Source organism: Passer montanus, unplaced genomic scaffold, assembly GCF_014805655.1.
Source record: "Passer montanus isolate IOZ18808 unplaced genomic scaffold, ASM1480565v1 scaffold28, whole genome shotgun sequence".
NCBI lineage: Eukaryota > Metazoa > Chordata > Aves > Passeriformes > Passeridae > Passer > Passer montanus.
The window spans coordinates 6,459,868-6,473,957 of NW_024367483.1; the positions used below are offsets into that span (position 1 = coordinate 6,459,868).

A 14,090-nucleotide genomic window follows, 5' to 3' on the forward strand; every position below is an offset into this window, starting at 1 on the left:
ATATAGAAAATCAGTGGCATGAAAATATGAGAAGGTTAAGGTGGCTATTAAAGCATTCCTTTGATTAGCACAGTTGGTGGGGGGAAGATAGAGAGTGCAGAAACAGACTTTAATATCAAAGAGAATTGGAAATCTATAGAGAACCTTTCTGAAGAAAGAGCAAAATAGCAGCTGGAGGATGCTGAAATGCAATGTTTCAGTGAGGCCCAGAAATCAGGGATTGTCCTGGTGCTTGCATATGGTAATTCTTACCAGTGCAGGGAGGAGTAGTGTGTATAGAAATGGCAAGATACTGTACAAATTTATAATGAAGGTGGTGATAAAATAGGGAACCTGTGTCACTTCAGCAAATAGGGATTTTTTTGTTCTAGTAACAGAAAGGAAACAAAATGTTGTATTGGGTTTTTATTTAAGAGTAAATATGTAAAAGCAGCTTCCAGGTAGTTCTGAATAATTGTCAGTATTTGTAAAGAAAACTTTAAACAAACTTTGATTAGTTCCGCTAATGATGTACAACCTTTCAGGAAAACACAATAACTGTATAGAAAAAGGTGACATGCTGGTTTTTACTAGTTGCTTTTTCTGCTTTCGATCTGAATAATAATTTAGAAGACTTTACTTGTTTAATTTCTAATTTGAATACATCGTGATACAGAATTTTGTGGCTATACAATTCTCCATATCTTTGAGCAACTAGCTGAAATAGACTTCTGAATGAAGGGAGAAAGGAAAAAGATTTCTTCAAAGATTTGTTTGTTCACCTGTATTGCATGGTGGTTCACAGAAAATAAGGAAATAAATTATTGGGGTTTTTTTCCTGGTTTTGTTGGTTTCAAATGCAGAAAGTCTCTAGAGTAAAGGAAGATGTAAGTTAAAATTATAATTTTAAAAGTTTGACCTTGGACTTCAAACATAATCTCAAAGCAATTTACCTGTCACAAAGACATCTACTGCTCATTTTAAAAGGAATGCCTGCAGATCCAAATGTATTTGCTTGATAGCTACCTCCATCTACTTGCATTGGTTTCAATTTAGTCATAGTTTCGTAGTCTTTACTAAAAAGACTGTTTTCATTGTATTACTTTTTCCATCAAATTAGCTTCAGAATAAAATCACAGGTGGCATTTTGATTTTTGCCCCTGCTTTGTAATTTTCATCACAGACCTCAGACTTGAACCAAGAGATTACTGTACTTGGCCAGACATCAGCATGCTGAGCCTTGCTGGCAGGGTGCCAGGAGTGTGATTATCACAAAAGATCAAATAAAGAAGGATTTTTTTTTTCCTTTAAGCAGTTCATCCCATTCATTTTGCTCTTTTCATGTCTATTCCTTACAAAGGCATGTCTTTTAAATTTTTTTCAATGTACAGAAAGAGAGAGCTGTGAAAAATCTCAAACTTTTTTCCTCTATTTAATGAAAGAAAATTAAATAATGGTCCTTTAGAATTCTGCTGCAGCCATAAAAAAAATTTAAAAAATCAATAAAGGAATAGGCAATAGCTTTTCCTGAGGACTGCTAAAGGCACTGTGCAGCTGAAATTCTGTTATCATAGTACTACTAAATAGTAATGTTTTATTACAATTAAAACCATGCTCTTAAAATAACAAATTACATGGAATTATTTTTAGATCATGAAATGCTGTGGTTTCAAAACACAAAATTCTGTCTTATCTAAAAATTGAAAATATTCCAGCCTTACTGATGACATAATTTATCATATGAAATTAAATTTATCAGAAATGTGTTAGGGCTTACCCTCACATGTGGAATACTCAGCTTCAGTAAAATGTGATGAATTTTAATAGTGGCCTTATAACTTTGAAGCATTTGTTGTAGTTTTTGTTGAATCTTTTAATATATTCTTGTTGAGTCTCACTCTTTTGCATGTGGGGTCCACAGGGAAGCACTGTCTCCCCCCTTTATTAAAATCATGGCTGAGCCTTTCATCTGATGTCATTACATCTTACCTCTAATTCACATATAAAATACACTCACAATTCCACTATGGCTGTCTCCTGAGGCATAAAGTATCTCTGCCTTGGCACATCTTTATTTAATCAGGGATTGAACATTAAGGGAAAGATGTGGTTTTTTTTTTTTCCTTGCCAGTTGCTCTGCATATTTTAAAGCTGGAAAACTTGATAGCTGATTTTAAAGTGCACTGATCTAAGAAAACATGGCATTAACTAATACCATATTATATTTAGATGCATATGTTGAGCTCTGTGTTTTCAGTTAAGTCTTTAAAGTGTTTTAAAGTTACAAGTTACTAGATTGTCAAAAAAGCCAAAAATGAAAAAACCAAATCTATATGTGACATATATCAGAAGATGTTAATAATTTGAACTAGTTTTTTTTCTTTTTGATATCAATAACTGCAAAATTGCAAATTTTTTGATTGCTAATAGAGACAACAGGAGCATTCCTGCTGAATTTGGGTGGGTTTGGAACCTGTTTCTTTAACAGTGACTGTTGTGGAAAGTCTCCATCTGAACTGCAGCAGATGCCACTTGTGTTGTTTGTCAATCCTTGAGCTTCACAGAGATAACTGCAGATAGAAAGCCTTGTAAAAACATGACAAATTTGTCAGCAATGCTGAAAAGAAACAAAGAAAATTTGAATGCTTCTGATATATTATAAAAGATTTTTGCAGCAGAATTCTCTGTAGGTCTTACAGAGAGGAAGATAAGGAAAATACCTCTTTTGAACCCAGTTTTTTGAGAAATTTTTGACAGGAACTTTTGGACCTCTATGGTTTACAATTACTTTTCATTGTTCTCCAGAAAACAGGTTTTCTTTAAGAAATGCATATATATAGCACAGCATAAGATGCATAAAACATACATAATGAAATATAAATTTGAGAAATTATTCATGGGCGTAAGTGTCAAAAACCATAAAATAAACAATTCTCTTTGGCAGTCACAGAAGCTTACTGAGGAGGATCAGTTCAGGATTTGACTTTTCCTGGGGTAGAAAGTGGGTGGGTTTTTAAATTTTTTAAATATTTTAAATTTCCTTTTCCCTAATACTTCTTGGCTTATTACTGAAACACTGCAGGAAATAAATTCATCCTCCTACCTTGTTTGCATGTTTTCAACAGGAGACAATTGTTCATAATGAAACTCCCATAAATTCAGATTGATTACTATAGCATCTTAGTGGCGGTGAAAAAGAGGCAATTGTTCTGGAATTTGAATACTCTTTCATTAGAGCTTTTGTCAAGTCAATCAGAATTCAGTAACATAAGTAACTAAATTGTTTGGTGTCTATTTTTTCTTTTTGTAATCGCTGTTAACTTTTTAGTACTCAAAATTTTGTCATCTGGCTAGAGAAAACAAGATTTGTATTTTTGACCTGGAACATTACTGAACTTGTTCTCAGAATATGATACTTAGGATTTATATGTCTAACAAGAAATTCCACATTCTTCTAATTTCTCTGCAACCTGTGAAGGTGCATTGAGTGAAAGTTTCACAGCACTGGAAGTTCTTAATTTGCTGCTTCATTAAGAAAACTAGGGTCTTGTGCATTCAAGCATTTTTCTGTACTTTTTAAGTGCCTGAATGGATTTTCAGTCAAATATTCAAAATAAATCTGTCAATGACTGAACAGGGCATTGAATAGATCAGATGAAGAATTTAGCTAGTTTTGTGCATTTGCAGGTCTTTTTCTGAGAATGTTTAAAAAGGCAATGTTCAGCCAAACTCAACCAACCTATAGTTTAACTATTAGCTGTCTTTTGGCATTAGCCGAGAGTCGAAGAGAATTGAATGCTGAAATTTCATGTAAGCCCCTGATCATGAAGATGTAAAGGAAGAGTGAAGATTCATTGAGCTAAGAAAATTAAGTGATCTTGGCACTTCTTGAAGAGTGGTGGATATGGATTTAAATTCCTTCAGCTGGGAGGTACTTCAGGATATTTTTCACCTTTTCTTAGCAAGTGATCCAGCACCAAAGATCATAGTAAAAAACAATGGCAGGGCTTTGTGGTTTCTTGTTATAAATTTGTAATATATGAAAGTAAAGGGATGTTGGTAACTCTTGTGAGATGAGCCAATATGCCTTCCAAAACTTGACGTTTAGATCACAGGGAAAATAAGGAATGGACTGAAGTAAAAAAAAAAAAAAAAAGCTCAGATCCAGCTCACCCACCAGGCTCCCAGATTCATCTTGTCATGCTCTTAACTTTCCATCACATAAGTTCTGCTGTAGAAAGTGTTATCATGGAGGGTCTGTTCTGTTGACAGACTGGAGTGGGAAGAAATACTGTGTTTTGGTGCACATTTTCTGGTAATGTTGTTTTCACAGGCTTTATTAGATGTCACTCTTGGCCATAAATTACATTTTTGTGATCCTAATTTAATATAACAGTGACAAATGCATCTATAAGTGATGTGTAGCAAGAGGTGATGATTTAATGTATTGCTTCCACTTGTAAGTGCCACCAAGTTTGTAGGTTGAGGAAGTCAAGGTCACATTAAGGGAGAATAGAAAGACAGTTTAGGCCTTGCTGGGGTCAAGGAACATGTAGAAAGGTGTGCTTCTATCATGCACATCCATTTAACTTGAAACGGACAGAATATTGTTATCAGTTCAGAACTGGAAAGGTAAACCAAAACCCAAATCAAACACCCCTCACCTTTTGGCTAGACCCTCCAAAAGAAGGGTTTTATTTAGGATGAGTAAATAAAAAGAGAGTTAAGAAATTAAGAAAAACTGAAATCTCTGCTCTGGTAAAGACCACGTTTGCGTTCACAACTGTTTCTTGCTTCTCTCTTACCCAAGCAAAGTGCATAGGCCATCCTGAAACCTCTGGCAGAAAGAAAGGACTAGCACCTGAGAGAATCTCATTTCACTACTGCATTTTTTTGTATGCATGTGCATATACCTTTGTAAATATGCATAATGACATACAATTATCAATTAGTAACTCTTAAGACTGGAAAGTCATCTTGCCTCATGGAACATTCAGCTTTCTTTGAAATGCAGGGTAATGTGTCATCCTTCCTTGTAGATTTTTCAAATTTCCTAGTGTTCATGCTTGATTCCATTATGTTGTGATACATTGTATTTGTTATCAAGGAAATATTATGGTGTTTCCATGGTATGACATTACCATGCATAATTTCTATTATGGCTATACAAATGAGATTACTTAATAACACAAGAGATAATAATTCCTTGTTATCAGGAAATGAAAAGTGTGTAGTATATCTTGTATAATATTTTCAGTTAATATACCTATATAACAGTCATGTAATTTCTTTAGTCATCCATCCCTGTTGATAGAAGTAAAAGGAAATAGTTATTTTTTAATTAATTTGGAATATTGTGACCAAATTTTAAATGCTTTCTGACTTGATTATATGCTAGCTAATTTTTACAGTTTTGTCATTTATCTTTTTCAAAGTGTTCAGATTTGTGCGTACTCAGATTTTGCATTTTTGGACTTTTTTTGTGACCTAAGGTTTTCCCTGTTGGGTGGTAGGTGTAGTTTTGTCTTGATTTTAATGGTTTTGGGCTTTTTGTGATTATTTTTTTTTTTCTGACTCCTCTCCCTGCTGGAGAGGATGACAAAGGTTTCTAATTCCTATTAGGAGAAATGTTGTGCCTGCAAAGAGGACATATATTAAAAAGGGGGAAAAAAAAATCCCAGCACGTGCTTTGCCTTCCAGAGATTGTCACTGTGTACACTGAGGTCTTAATAAATAAAAAGATTGCCAGCTGTACTTCAATTCACAGCTTCTTTATTAGCCTTTAAAAAGAAATAAATAAAGCATGACGCTTTATTTAATTGTCTGAATAGATGGAGACAAACCAAGAGGCACAGTCAGGTGCAGGACACTTAATGAAGAAACCCCTATTTTTAATCTATCTGTAGAAGAGACAACTCTTGTGCTTTGATGATGTGGCCTTTGTGATGAACCTGGCTGGAAAACCACATGTGCTGCACCATCTTCCTAATTAAGTCATCAAAATGCACTGGAGCAACCAGAGTGACTTGCGTGGAGCAGGAGAAGTAATTTTAGTTCCTCTATTGCTTGGTTAATAGAAAGTGGCACTGTTCTAGATTATGACTGATAGAGGTGAGATGCTACAGCTGCTGTCATTGTGTCTGTAGGTAGGTGCCTTTATAAGCTGTTTCTGTGTGTGTAGGAAGGAGTTTGCTTTGTCTTTCTTTTCTCTAATTTTCAAGGATGTAATTTCAGAGGCATTTCATCATTTTCTTTTGAGAAGCTGATGCCTGTCATTTTCCTCAAAATATATTGATATTCTACTTTTTTTGGATGCACTGACAGAGCATTCTCCAAAACTGATCTCAAAATCAGGATTTGGGAAGGCTACCTGCTAAAATAAATTTTAAGATAAACAAGAAGAAAAAAAAATTCAATCACAATCATGGGGATATAAAAGAATTTGAGTAAATATAATGAGGAGGTAATCAGTTTCTGTATGGATTTGGTTGGCTGCAGCTGAAGACTTTATAAATGTGTAGACCAAAATATGAAGTTTTTATTGGTAAAAATTTTGGTAAATACTCATTCTGTGTATCATGAATAGTTTTACTTGAAGTTCTTAGCCTCTTGGAGACAAAAATATGCCAGCTGTGCAAATGGTATAATCAGTTTTTGCATGCCTTTGTAATGCATATTCATACGCATCATAAACTTAGGTTGCAAAGCTTTCCTAGTTTACTTAGCTCTGTGACACTCCCAATTTGATAACAAGGTTGCTATACAGGCATTTCACACTAGAATCTAAAAATGATACATTTGCTTAAGTTCTTCTGTAAAGATTATCTTTCATATGGTTAATGGAGAAACTAACATAAATTATCTGTCTGTATTTGGAGATAATATAAATAAAATTTTCCAAGTTGTTCTGCCCATCTTAAAATTAACAAGAATAAATGTTTCTTTACATAATTTTTCAATTATCCTGAGAATAATTTTCAGTTAGAAAAGTAGAGCACAAAATGACACAGTCTCTCTTGACTCTAATATTTATTTAGATGATCAATCTGTTAATGCTTCAAAGCAATTTCATGTCTTTAACATCAATTATAAAACTAATTTCAGTCATATCAGTGAAAGAATGAAACAATTTACAAGGGTGTTTTCACTTATGACTACTCAAGGGGTTATAGTAGACATATCTGCACTTGCTAATTTATTTTCAGTGCAGTGAAATGGAGTGTCTAGAGATGCTTTATTAGATATTTTAATAAGTGTCGAACATATTTGCAGAATTCCTGCCCTGACAAAGGGTGATTTATATGCACCTGTATCTGCATATGCAGAAAAATATCCTTTTGTCAGTCTGCCACCTTATTTTTGCATAAATGAAACAGGAAATTACTCCCTTTTGACTAATCTGAATTTTAAATCAAAGTGATATTGGTGAAAGAAACAAGTCTTATTTTAAGCTTATTTCTCAACTTAACTGTTCAGTTAGATTGACAATAAATTTATTCCAAGTGTTTATAGTGTGATGGTATTATCAGTACAGCACTGTGCAACTAACTATTGCTGCATCTTTATTCCAACCATTTTTAATGCATTTTATACTTTTTCTCTAAAAGTAAAGTATAGGTTTAATAATAGCCACATATTATTTTTGACCCAGGAGAAAACTTGTATATAGCCCATATTCAGAGGAGGCGATACTTTATATTTGATAAATTTAGCACTGTAAAGCTGTAGGTGCCAGGTGTTTCAGTGACTTCCTATTTTTAATACCAATTAAACATTTTTGTACATTAATTATTGTATATCAATGGTTAAAATAACACGGCAAATATTCTATGTATGTGTATTAGAATATTATTATTATTATTGTATGTGTTCTGTCTAATAGGTACTACTAAACTAGTAAGTCCCCTTTCCTCTGCTGCATGAAAACAAAGAAACACCTATCCTTTAGAAATGTGTTTTGCTCAAGGCATTGTTGCAGGCTACCACAAAGATAAAAGAACCCCTAAAAGTGCTGGGAAGCACATCTGGTTAGCCATTTGCTGTTAAGTTCCCATGTTTAGATATTGCTTTAATTGCATTTTGGGCGTGTTTTTTGTGTGTGTGGTTTTTTGTTTTGTTTTTTTGGTGGGTTTTTTTTTAATTTGTTTTGTTTGTTTTTTTAATTTTTATTTTTCTCCCCAGTATTACCCTAAAGGTAAAATGTAATTATTTTATTTAGAACTTAGTTTTTAAATCAGATCATAAACAACTGAAGTTTTAACCTTCCTTCATTTTGATGCACAAGTGACCACCAAGGTCACACTTTAAATATATGAAAATATGAAATGAAAAGGCAGTTTATAGTAAGCAACAAAAGGATGCTTGTGGGGTTTTTACCTTCCTTTGTCTGTCTTTGCAAAATGGATCAGCTATGCCCTTCAGGATTACATTCACATGCAGTACTCACAGTAAGATTAAACAATTTCCAGTTCTCTACTTCCATCTGGCACTTCAAAACAGAGATGACAATATAAATGTTCTGTTCATGCTTAATAGTGCTTCAGAAAATATGCTTTGTTATATTCACTAAGGCTCATTAAAGGTCATGGCGCAGACCTAGCACAGAGCTGATCACTTGTGCTTTTTGAAGATACTTAATATGTAAGTGTGTTGTCTTTGAGTGTATGTTGCTAAAAATGTCTGGTACAGGTTAACTTTTGAAATTTGATGCACACTCAGACCTCTTTGCTTGTTTGACCTGTAACGCATAAAGAAGCATCATGTTTTTGAAGGATGTGATGCCCATGACCACTTCTGTTCATGTGTTTCCATCATCTCTTTTTGCCACTTCTCTTAAGTACACCTTTGCTCATGATTGGGAACTGATCCCCTGGATTTTATCTGCCTCTGAAATCAGGAAATCTGGGCATTGTGCTGATTCAGAATGGGAGTTAATTAAACATCTTAGAATTCTAGCCTTCCATTTTTAGATTTGTTTACAATTTACAGTCTGAAATAGCCGTAATGTTCTTTCCTGCAGATGTCAGGTTTACTTCAGCCACCTTGCACAAGGAAGGTAATATCTGTTTTTAAATTTCTGCTCTTTGGTGGCCTGTTTCTGAAATATCACTCATGGAGGACTTCTGGTTTTAAGCTGAAGCTGTTGCAGTAGTAAAAGCTTCTTAGACAATAACTTTGTTTTAGGACTTGGGATGAAGAAGGTAATTTGGATTGGCCTCATAAGTTAATCATTGCAATCTGACATACTGATCACAACTGCTGTGTAAATTTAATTAAAATTTTTCAAAATATACAGACAACTCTGCATTTGAACTAAAATGCATGAAGCTTGCAGCGGGGAAGGACAATGATCACTTCCTACATGGTTTATTTTCTATCCCTTTAAAGCATTTTTTAAAATGAAATTTCTCTGTCCTTGAAAGTGCTGCTACATGGAGAGGTCAAAATGTTAACTTAGGTTTAGCTCTTTCCAACATTCAGACAGCTTTCCCAAATTGAGCTCCCTGCTGTCATGGCTATATTACTTCTGGGACCTGAGTGAGCTTATTTAAAGCTAGCTTGGCACCTTGACTATACATTACAATCTCTGTTCTTTCACTGTCTGCTGTCTTTATTTCATAGTGCTGCTTTTCTTGCAGGGCTCTAGTGTTTTGTCCTATTGTAGACATTTTAGAAGTTATAATATAGCCTGTAAATGAAATTGGCTTCTCATTCCTGACTCTTTTCCTCCCCATAAATATTCTATTATTAAGGGATTTTGTCTCCCATGGCTTTTGAAAGACTGTGCAGAGGGGTTTTTAAATGGTTTCAGTTGTGTGTGCTTTAGCAGGAAAGTCTGCATCCTCTAGTATTTCAAAGAAACTTAGTACAGTGAGAAAAAGGATGGTCTGAGGTCAGCAGTAGCTTAGGAATGTATTCAGTCAGTGTCAAGTCTGACTTGGAGCTCTAGTTTGAAATATTTAACCTTTCTGTTACTGCAGAAATTCCAATCAATTTGTGTTACAGTCACCTTGTAAGAAATAACTGAAATCCCTTGATAAGCACTTGCAAAGTAGTCTTTTGGGCTAATTCAGAAAGACTGACAGAACTAGAAATAAACTAAGTAGTCTACCCTCTTTAGAAAAACCAAAAACAATGAAAAGAATGCATGAGGTATATGGCTACAGTAATAATATATTTGAAATTCACAAAAGCACATTTTTCCCATGTTTTATTCCATCCGAAGGAAGATCAAGAATAAAACTGCTCCATTCTGGCCAGTTGTGTAAAATCCTTTTTCTGACAGTTGATGACATAAACATTCAAGTAAGTAACTAAGCATAAGCAATATTTTACTACACTAACAAAGAAAATTCCCCTAAAGGGGGACAGTCAAATGACAGTCACCATTAAAACTTATATGTGAATTGACTTCTACCAAAGTGAGTAATTAAGTGATCCGAGTTATCTTCAGTTGAAGTCTTTGTCTTGTCTCCTATTTCCCAGTTTCATTTCCCAGCTGTAAAAGTCTGGTTAGCTGCATTTTCACTGCAGAATTCTTTATTCCTACTTTTTGTATATTTCCTTATGTTTGCTTTCTCACATTTATCTACAAAAATACTTATTTTTCTTTTTTTAGATTGTTTATGTCACTAAATTATGCAGGAGTAATATGATATTTTTATCAAATGCAAATATCTTTTAATTTATCTTTTTCCTGTTCAATTCCAACCATAAAGTACTCCATCACTTGGAAAGTTTATTTCAGTCTTCATTAGTGATAAAGTAATGGACTCTACCATATTGATAGCTCCACTTATTAGGAGCTATGATTTGATTAGTTTAATCATTTAGATTGCAATTTTCTATGTTTCCAGGTGAACTAAGTTTATGTTTATTTAATGTAGGAGAAGTGGCTCAGAGTTGTTGAATTTTGTGTGGCTTTTAGTTAGTTAATTAGTTAGTTTGTTTCCAAAAGAAGGTCAGATAATAAATACTTAAACCTTAATAAATCCTTAAATCTTTGGAACAAGAACTTAAAACTGGCTGTCAGGCTTGCTTGATGTCTTCTTGTCAGTTTTTAAAAAATTTACTTCAAATGTACTCCAGTTGTATATGTCCAGGAGTTCTCATGTTCAACAGCTGATGTTATATTTGATATATTGGTGGAATTTGAAAAAAAAAAGGCTTTGTGTTCTTAGATTAGAAAGAGAAAATCTTGTCAATCCTATGACCATTGCTGTTTAAGAATAGGAGTTGGACTCTACCAAAGTGATCAGGAAGATTACCCAATCTTTTTTGATCTTAAGGTCATGTCAATTAAATTTCCCAGAGGGAGGTGCTGAATGGAAGAGCCAACCTGTTGAAATCCATGTGGAAAAGTCATAGGATGGCTGTATTAAAGGATTAGGAAAATAGAATATGCTGCGTCAGTTGAGAACATCTGTGCTCAAAGCCTGTTTACTTCATGTCATTATCCCGTTTAGTATGACATGAGTTAGCATTTCATGCTGTCAGCTCCATGTCCATACTATCAAAACTCCTGTTGCAGACATGTTTCTGTGCACTTTGGTATTTTGGTGTGATTTATCTTACCTGATAGTAATGTATATCTGTGGGCTAATAAATTTTGCTGCTCTTCTCTCATTTTCTTTAATTCTCCTTCACTAGTCTTATCTGTTCACCAGTTTTTTTTTGGATGTAACAGGAAGAGATAATTTGAAGGGGTGAGACAAGGGAATTGGGCTATGTAGAGAAGGTTGCAAACAGAGTGCAGCAGAAATGAGTCACCACTGAAAGAATTTCAGAGGCAATTTCATAAAGAGCTGGGAATATCATGTGGGGAGAATGTAAGAGGAGTGAAGGCTGTGCTTTGTTGGATTTATGGCTTATGGAACAGTATATTTTTCTACAATATCCCACCTATATTTGAGTGCACAGTGCTCCTGAACTGCAGTCAGGATAATATAAAAAAGAACTGTGGATTTTACCATGCCTGTCTTGTTTCTGTGCAGCCACAGGGAACTGGAGCCTATCCATGCATCTGCCACAGGTTTCCCAAGTGCTGCTGCACAAAAGACCTCAAACAAATTGCCAGCTCACAGACATCAATAGTCCATATCTCATTCCATGGTTTATCTAATTTGACTCCATGAACACATTTTCCAACAGGTCTGAGCATTTGTACATCATATGTAATTAGAATTACATATAATCACATTTTGTAACCACAAAATAAGCTTCTTAAAGTTGAATATATTTAAATGCTCTTTAAAAATGAGACCTTCCGTGTCTCAGTTTATCTGTGCAGTATTGGTGGAAACTCTTGGTATTAAGGGCAGTAGTTGCCTATACTTTCCATTTCTGTGTAAGGGAAGAAGTAATATTTTACATGGGGAAAATGATCAAGTTTACATACTTTGAGAGTACAGTGTACTGTGGCAATGTTAAAATAATACAATAGAAAATCCTCATATGTTGTTTTATTTTTTGCATATTTATTAATATATTTTACAAATTTTAGGAAGAAAAAGACAATAGGGGTTTACCAATAGTTAAGCTTCAGTACTGCTTCATGCAGAACTCTGAATGCAAGTGCTCAAAAACAGTGACCTAACAGCACTGTAACTTTTATCTACAAACTTAACAAAAACAAATATTTGCCAAAAAAAAACCTAAATAAAAAAATTAACATTTTGGAGCAACATCTTAACCAAGAAATCTCACTGTGTTTTGTAGCACAGTGTAAGGCTGCAATAAATTGTTTGGACCCCTCAAATATGCAGATTTTCCATCTCTGTGCTGACACTTGATGATTCTCATCCATCTAACCAGACATGTATATACAATGATGTAGATGCTTGCATCTGAACTGATCCCTGAGGCTCCACGTAATTTATACCCAGTTAAGTGAGGCAATTCAGGGTAAAGTTGAGGCATTCTAGGTGCACTGTTGGGGGTTGCCCTCTCTAGTTGTCTGTTTTCTCCCTCAGCTAAGCTAAAGACTATGGGTTTACCTTTGGTGAGATAAATCCCATCCTCGGAGTCTGTTTATTCTCTTCTGACAACTGGGCTGCCTCTAGACTAAACAGATATGCTGTTGTGTATCTTGCACCTATTTGTCCTATAATTATCCAAATGAAGGCTCAAGGCAAAGTGTTATCTGGCTGTGCTGTAGTCTGCATGCTCCTGTTTTCTCTCCAGGAAAAACAAAATGTAGGAAAAAACGGTCCTTGTTGCTAGCCTGAAGCTGGGGTCAGTCTGAGGATGTACCACTAAACCCACTTATTTTGTGGTAGCATGGAAGTCTTTAGATTTTAAATGTGAGACCTGCTTCATTTGTCAAGCTGATAAGAGAGCTACAAATGATATAAGAAAAGTACTTTTTCTAATTTTTTCTGGCAGGAGCTCTAAATTGTGTTGAAGGGTTGTAGCACTAGAGCAGAGAGTGGAAATATTAGGGATTCATTAGCATTTCCCAAGGTAAGCAAAACATGATATATTTCCATGGCATCTTTTGAGCATGGTGCTCTAAGAAATGAGGAAATTTGAAAGCTTTGTGAAGTCTTCAGCACCTTTGCATCTTCTTGGAAGGGACTCTGGAGCGAGTCTGTTGAAAAGCTTGAATCATGAGTCACAAGCTTCAGCAGCTGGGTGAGAGCATCTCAGATCTCATAAGAGGAAAGAAAGAGTTATGCCTGGAGCTTTAACTCTGGGCATGGTGCCTGAAAGTTAACCGGACTCAGGAGATAAAAGTTCAGCTGTGTAAACCTCAAGGAAATAAATTAGGGAATAGTTATGAGGGCCTGAATTCATAAAATTCCAGTTTATGTCAAGTGGGGGCATCTGAGTTAGGGCACCCCTGCAGCCAAGGTGGAAGTGGGCTGAATTGTTACTTGACTACCTGTGTCTGACCATTGGCTATAGAAGCAAGCAGTAATGATGTTGATGAGTGTCTGATTTTGGTGGAAATTCATTGAATCCTTTGTTTTCTTATATAAATACTCATAAGACTTCTTGGGAAATAATGCAGCCACACTCTCCAGGCTAAAACCTGCATTCTCATTTTCTATTAAGCCGGGAAATCTGTATGCTACATAAGGAATAGCACCGACATTGTGAAGAAGCAGTAA

At 34.9% G+C, this 14,090-nt stretch overlaps 1 protein-coding gene across 1 annotated transcript in view; it reads left to right on the plus strand.

The window, feature by feature from the left end:
* The window catches only part of ROBO1 (roundabout guidance receptor 1), a 634,903-nt gene that overhangs the window by 44,376 nt on the left and 576,437 nt on the right, over window positions 1-14,090 (plus strand). The window lies entirely within an intron of this gene.